General features: G+C 33.6%; 1 long non-coding RNA gene across 1 annotated transcript; it reads right to left on the reverse strand.

Annotated features, from left to right (window-relative positions):
• Nucleotides 1–3,207: 3,207 nt before the first annotated feature.
• On the reverse strand, nt 3,208–3,727 carry LOC104116333 (uncharacterized). The gene is made up of 2 exons (XR_011409084.1): nt 3,351–3,727; nt 3,208–3,240 (listed from the first exon to the last, which is right to left on the reverse strand). It is a non-coding gene; the product is annotated as an uncharacterized lncRNA (long non-coding RNA).
• Between the last annotated feature and the right edge of the window lie 2,871 nt (nt 3,728–6,598).

Below are 6,598 nucleotides of genomic sequence, written 5' to 3' on the forward strand. Positions count from 1 at the left end.
TAATTGAAAAGAAGTAGATTAAAGTCACTTACTAATGAATATAGGAAGAAAATATCTTGGAAAAATTACCTCTAGGATGTTTAGGGTTGAGAGTTTGAAAGAAATGAGCTAATTCCCATTTTTCCCCTATTTTACCTAGCTGTAGTTATCGCAATTGCGACACATAGTTCGCAATTGTGATGATCGCAATTACGATCAACCCTTCGCAAATGCGAAAAGTCTCTGAGCTTGTTGTCATTTCAAATGCGATAGTTTTATCGCAAATGCGAACTAAGGTTGCGGCAAATGCGAACAATCGACTCGCAAATGCGAATCTGCCTCAGTCCTTCCTTAGTCGCAAATGCGACTCAAAAGTTTGCAAATGCGAACATATCCCCCTTTGCATCTGCAGACTTCACTTCGCAAAAGCGAAGCTGACCTAGCCTTCACCATCTTCGCATATGCGAGCCTGACCTTGCATTTGCGATTAGGTCCTCGCAAATGCGAGATCTGCAAACCTGATGCACCAGCACTCTTCTAAGTTCAAAAATCACTCTGTGGCCTATCCTAAATTCACCCGAGTCCCTCGGGCTCCAAACCAAACATGCACAAAAGTGTAATAACATCATACGAACTCGCACGCACAATCAGAACACCAAAATAACACCTAGAGCTAGGAGTCAGACACCAAAACTAATAAAATTTTCACTGAAACTTAAGAACATGCACAAAAGTGTAATAACATTAAATCAACTTCGTTTTGTACCAAATTTTGCAGATAAGTCATAAATACTGTAATGAACTTATACCAAGTTCCAGAACCAAAATCGGACCCGGTAGCAACAAAGTCAAACTACGGTCAAACTTGAAATTTCTTTAAACCTTTGAACTTCTAGTTTTCGACAAATTATGATAAATTAAGTTAAAGACTTTCGAATTTGATTTCGAGCATACGCCCAAATCCCAAATCATAATACGAATCTACCGGGACCGTCAAAATACTGATCCGGATCCGTTTGCTCAAAATATTGACCAAACTCAACTCAAATGAATTTATAAGGCATAATTTTATATTTTTATCAAATTTTCACATAAAAATCTTTCGTAAAAAGACACTGACTGGACATGCAAATCGAGGAAGGCTAAACAGAGCTATTCGGGGTTCGAAATATAGAATTGAGGGTTAAAATTATAAATGACCTATCGGGTGATCATAGTGATTAACTTGGTAATGTTATGTTGGCATATAGTTGCTGAAATAGGTGATTGGCAATGTGTATGTTACATATTTTTGGGGAAAAATACAAAAAAAAAAAAAAAAAAACTAAAAAACGAAAAATTAGCAAAATCGACAAAACAAACCTGATGAAAACTAATTTAACTTGTTTGATTTGATTTCAATGTTTAAAAAATTGATCCCTAATTGATATCAGAGTTTAAGCATTCCATTTTAACGACAATAGCTTTCAGCGATTGTTTGATAAGAAGAAGCAAAAGTGTAACTTTGTAAGGGGTTTGCTTCTACAAGAAAAGCTAGCGGAACATTTGAAGCGATACAATACAACATCTATCGAGGTACTTAACTTTTAAATTATACTATGTGTTCTATTTATACATTATTTTTTAAAATAAAATTGTATTTAAGGTGAATGTCTATATTATGGAGAGATTTTAGGGTTTGTTACTTTGTGGCTAAGTTATTTTTTCCCTATAAATAGAGGGGTTTTATTCTACTGTAATTCATCCCAAATCAATAAGAATTCTCTCTCCCTATGTTTCTCTGCAATACTCTTTTTCTTCTTTTATTGTTTTATAACACGTTATCAACACGAGACTCTAACCAATTGAGTAGAAACTTTGGGATACGTGCATGTGCTCAATTTATAAATAATATTAAGCATATTGATTGTCAATTGTTCCATGAAGTTCCCTCAGTAATAAATTCTGAATTTAAGGTTAGTATTTTACCTTATTTTTCTCTTTTAAATTCTTGACATTCTATAATTTGATTTTTAATATAAGTAAAGACGATAAATTTTGATTATAACTCTAATGGAGTTTGTAAGAAATTATAACCACCCGAAGTGGTATAATTTCTATATCTTTCCATGATCAAATTCATATATGATTGTGAGCACAAGAAGTGGAAACACGTCCCATTGAATTTGCTTCATTCTCATCCCCTTAAGAGAATGTGATAGCAATATGTGATAAGTCTGAAAGAAGATAATTATTACCGTGAATATATCAATGGATGTGGACGTGGCAATATACGCAATTATAATCGCCATCATTATGGTTATGAGAACAATAAGGATTCTCAAAATAACCCTTCACTCTGTGAAAGTAATGCTTGTCATAGATTTGACATGATATTTGTAAAGCACATATAAATGATTATGGTCCATTCATGATGTGAATGTGATAACATGTGATTTATGAATACATATTCATTCTTGGAAGAATATGAACAAGCTATTAGTAGTGAATATACTACACTCACCTCTAGAAAGAGGTTTGAGATGAAATAAGAAAATAGTTTCATTATTATGGCATGAATGGTCATTGATCACGTACATATTGTGAATATGCTAAACTATTATGGCAGTGTGATTATTACATGGTAAAAGTAATGAAAGCAACATATCTTGCCTATAATGATTTTGGCCATGAACATAATGGTATAACTTTCTCTTTGAAAGATATATTTACCATATGGATGTTGATGAATATGTTATAGTACAAAATTAATTGAGAGCTTCGGAAGAGCCAATTATATTATTTTGGAAAACTAAATTGATTATCAATAAGGTATTGTGTTATAGTAAGTCTCAAAGAAACTTTTGCATGGTTGGAACATTATTTTGGGTATGCTCACATTAGAAACCTAAACTTTCAGGTTGAAGAAAACACAAGCATAAAAGTGAACATACTACAAAGGAACTTCAACCAACGAGAACTGCATAAAGGTGTAAACCTCATAAAAGATTAAATACATTTTAGGCCAAATTTCATATGCCCTGCCAATGCTTGACTTGAACGAAAGAATAACTTCCAAGTCTATCTGGCTAGAAACTGTATCTTATAGTGCATGAAAAATGGTACCCAGCAAGATGTACCATAACACAATAGAAAATGCAACTTTCTGTACAGTTAGCTAAAAACCTGAAAACAATCACTTTGGAAGTGAAGGTCTTGGTGCACAATGCAAGAAGAACAGCTTCTTGATTTCCTTCACGCATTCTCCGTATTCTAACTACCCTGCAAACAAGATTATATCAGCTTTCGCGCTTGATAACTTAATGATTGAGATTCCCTTTCTGAGAAAAGAACAAATATTAATTGTAATATAGAGCTTGCCGATGTCTTACTCTTCAGTCAATGTTGCTGGCCGTTTCGTAGATGGATCAGCTGACAGACGCAAAGGTTTATTGAGAGAGAGCTTGATAAGCTCATCAATTTCCTCGGTCATTGTCGCAGAAAACAACATGGTCTGTCTCCGCTTTGGACACAATCTAACCTGTGTATAACCCAGGACATGTCATTTCAAGAGCTGAAGCATGTATATGCCCATAGGGCATCCTTTTCTATAGAGTAAACAGTTAATTATATTCTATACCTTGAAAGTTCCCCATAGTAAAAGAATGTGCTAAAACTTTGTCCTTCCAGATTGAAGGTATAGCTTTGTATTAGAGTCGAAGCTTATTGACATGAATTACAGTTAAGTTTTTAAATAAGATAGTTGTAATTGTTTTTTTTTGGGGGGGGATGGTTATTTGTCACAAAGCTATCTTAGCTCTATAGGAAAGGAAACCATGATGTTGCAGGCATACCAGCTCACGAATTCGTTTCTAAAGTATTTGCGAAAGTGGTTGGTTATGTGAAGACTATAAATAAAGGAAAGATTTAATATCTTCTATTACTAGAACTTGTAGTGGGGTAATATGTATGTGAAAAGTTACCCGCTTTATTCTCTCGTTTGTACTATACAAATAAAAGAATGTCACAGTAAAGTAAAAGTTTATTGATATAAAAACCCATATCATAATAAACTTGGAGTTTATTGATAATTGCACACGTCACGGTGTAAACCTGAAGTTTATCAATATTGATAATTTATCCTGTTGATATAATTGATTTAGTCATATTAATTTAAGTTTGATGTGCAAAAATAAAAGAGAATTCACATAGGTAAATATTAAAGAACTAGAAACTTCTTTATGAATTCTCTTACATTGCTTGTTCTCATTAATTAATAGACCAATAAAAATTGGGATTGAATCCCATGAATACTGAAAATATCAAAGGTGAATATGGGTCCATTCACCTGCCATGTATACATCATAAAATGCATCTATGAGATGGTTACATGTGCATTTATTATCAGCCCCTAACTTGAATGCTAGGTTTCTTGCTCAATAATTTAATTTAGAGCATAATTTCCAGATTTTCTATACAAGACAATTCATCTTGATAAGTTAGTTTATATCACTGTTAGTTTAGCAAAATGATCTATTGAGTGCCTCCACTTAATAGCTAAACTATTTCTTATGAGAACAAAGTTATCTATATCTGTTTGATATACATTATATACAAAAGTATAGTACATTCTCCCCTCCCAAGTGATTCAGGGTCAGTAATCAAATAATTTCATCTTATTATTATTGATGTGCGGTGTATATTTTGATTAACACCATAATGCACAAAGGTGGATTTCCAAAGTTGAGGAAGCAAGTTAGTTTTTCTAACATGAGGGGGAGACAAAATAAATAATTGAGAAAAAATTACGTGGAATGAATTATCATTTGTATATCTCGATACTCGAATAAGATAATATGAACTTGAAGTTTATAAAAAGATAATTCATCTGCAATATATAGAAATGCATGCCAAACGCATTTGCTGACCCAAATAAAGTAACTATATTCTCACTGAAAATGCTCTTATTAGAATAAATCCTAGAAGGACAAAGTCTATGGTACGCTTAAAGCGTATAGACAAATCGGTTTCAAATAAAATTCTTAATAAAAAAGATGAGCAATTGATCATAATAAGGAGGCAAGTGATCTGGAAGATCCCATGACATAACACTTCATAAAATCTCAGGAGAGGTTCAGGTATCTAAAAATATGAATGAACAAATATCTATGTTATGTCTTTATGAAAAAATATTGGAACCGATATAAAATGTTCGTCAACGACATCTATAATAGTGCTAAGTATAGATGGGGATCTTAAGTATGTCGAATACAGACACAAAAATATTGGCCAAACGAAAGAGACATAAAATCTCAAGTTTTGTTTCGTCAACGACATCTAACATGACATGCAAAACTTGATATGCATCGAAAGTCTATTTATATGTCTTTTATGACTTAACTTATATGACAATCTCCAAAGGATTTAAATCGCTTAAAGGATATACAATTCTTGGTCCTGAAGTACCACATCCTAAGTGTAATTTGTGCACATATGTATCTTGCTATAACTATAAACATGATAATGTGATAGCGAGAATACCTCTATGGAGATATTAAAAAGGCTATTCCACGACATTATATGAAAACATTACATATATACAAGAATGGTGATTTAAAGTTGCAACATATTCATTCAAGTGATAATATGGTTGATTTGTTCACCAAATCTCTACTGATGTCAACCTTCAAGAAGCTAGTGTACAAGATTGGGATGCGGAGGCTCAAGGATGTGAATTTATGCTCTCATCAGGGGGAGTTAATACGCGTTGTACTCTTTTTTCCTTGCAAGGTTTTGTCCCACTAGGTTTTCCTTGCAAGTTTTTTAACGAAGCAACCAAAAGGCGTATTTCTTGTCACGGCCCAAAAACTGAACTGTCGTGATGGAATCTAATCTTATCCGCTAGGTAAGCCAAATAACAACAATCTGATTCAATTAATATTTAACTAACTCTAATACACTCCCCAAGGACTGGTAGTACAAATCATGAGCTTCTAAGATTAGAATTTACAAAACTGGTGTGAAATAAAAATATGTCATCTGTCTGAAGTATACATAAACAGATTAAAAATTCTAAAACTACCCTGGGAAAAAGGCAGCAATGATTGTGACGCATGTACATCTTCAAATCCAGCTCCTGCCATGTACAGCTACATCAGCATCATAAATCTGCACACAAGGTGTAGAAGTGTAGTATGAGTACAATCGACCCCATGTACTCAATAAGTAACAAGACTAAACCTTTAGAATGAAAGTAGTGACGAGCTCAACGGTACAGTCCAGTATAGAAATAACAGTACAGAAATGTAGGCATGCTTTAAAATTCAACAATTAAACTCAGTACAAGTAAAATAGAACAATTATGAATGATATGAGGAATATAACATCTCTATATCTACATGCCAATGTACATGTTGTATGTGATGCACCTCAGTGGAAACCTCGTGTACTCACACTCTCAAAATACTCAATCACTCAGTACTGTATATGGCCAATCAAGCCCAGGAAAGATCCATCCCAAATATAATATCAACTGACTGTCAGTCACTCAGTACTGTGTAAGGCCAATCCAGCCCAGGGAAGATCCATCCCTTAATATAGATAATTAGGCAAGATCCATGCCAGGGAAAATTTATCCCTC

Source organism: Nicotiana tomentosiformis, chromosome 6 (assembly GCF_000390325.3).
Source record: "Nicotiana tomentosiformis chromosome 6, ASM39032v3, whole genome shotgun sequence".
NCBI classification, from domain to species: Eukaryota; Viridiplantae; Streptophyta; class Magnoliopsida; order Solanales; family Solanaceae; genus Nicotiana; species Nicotiana tomentosiformis.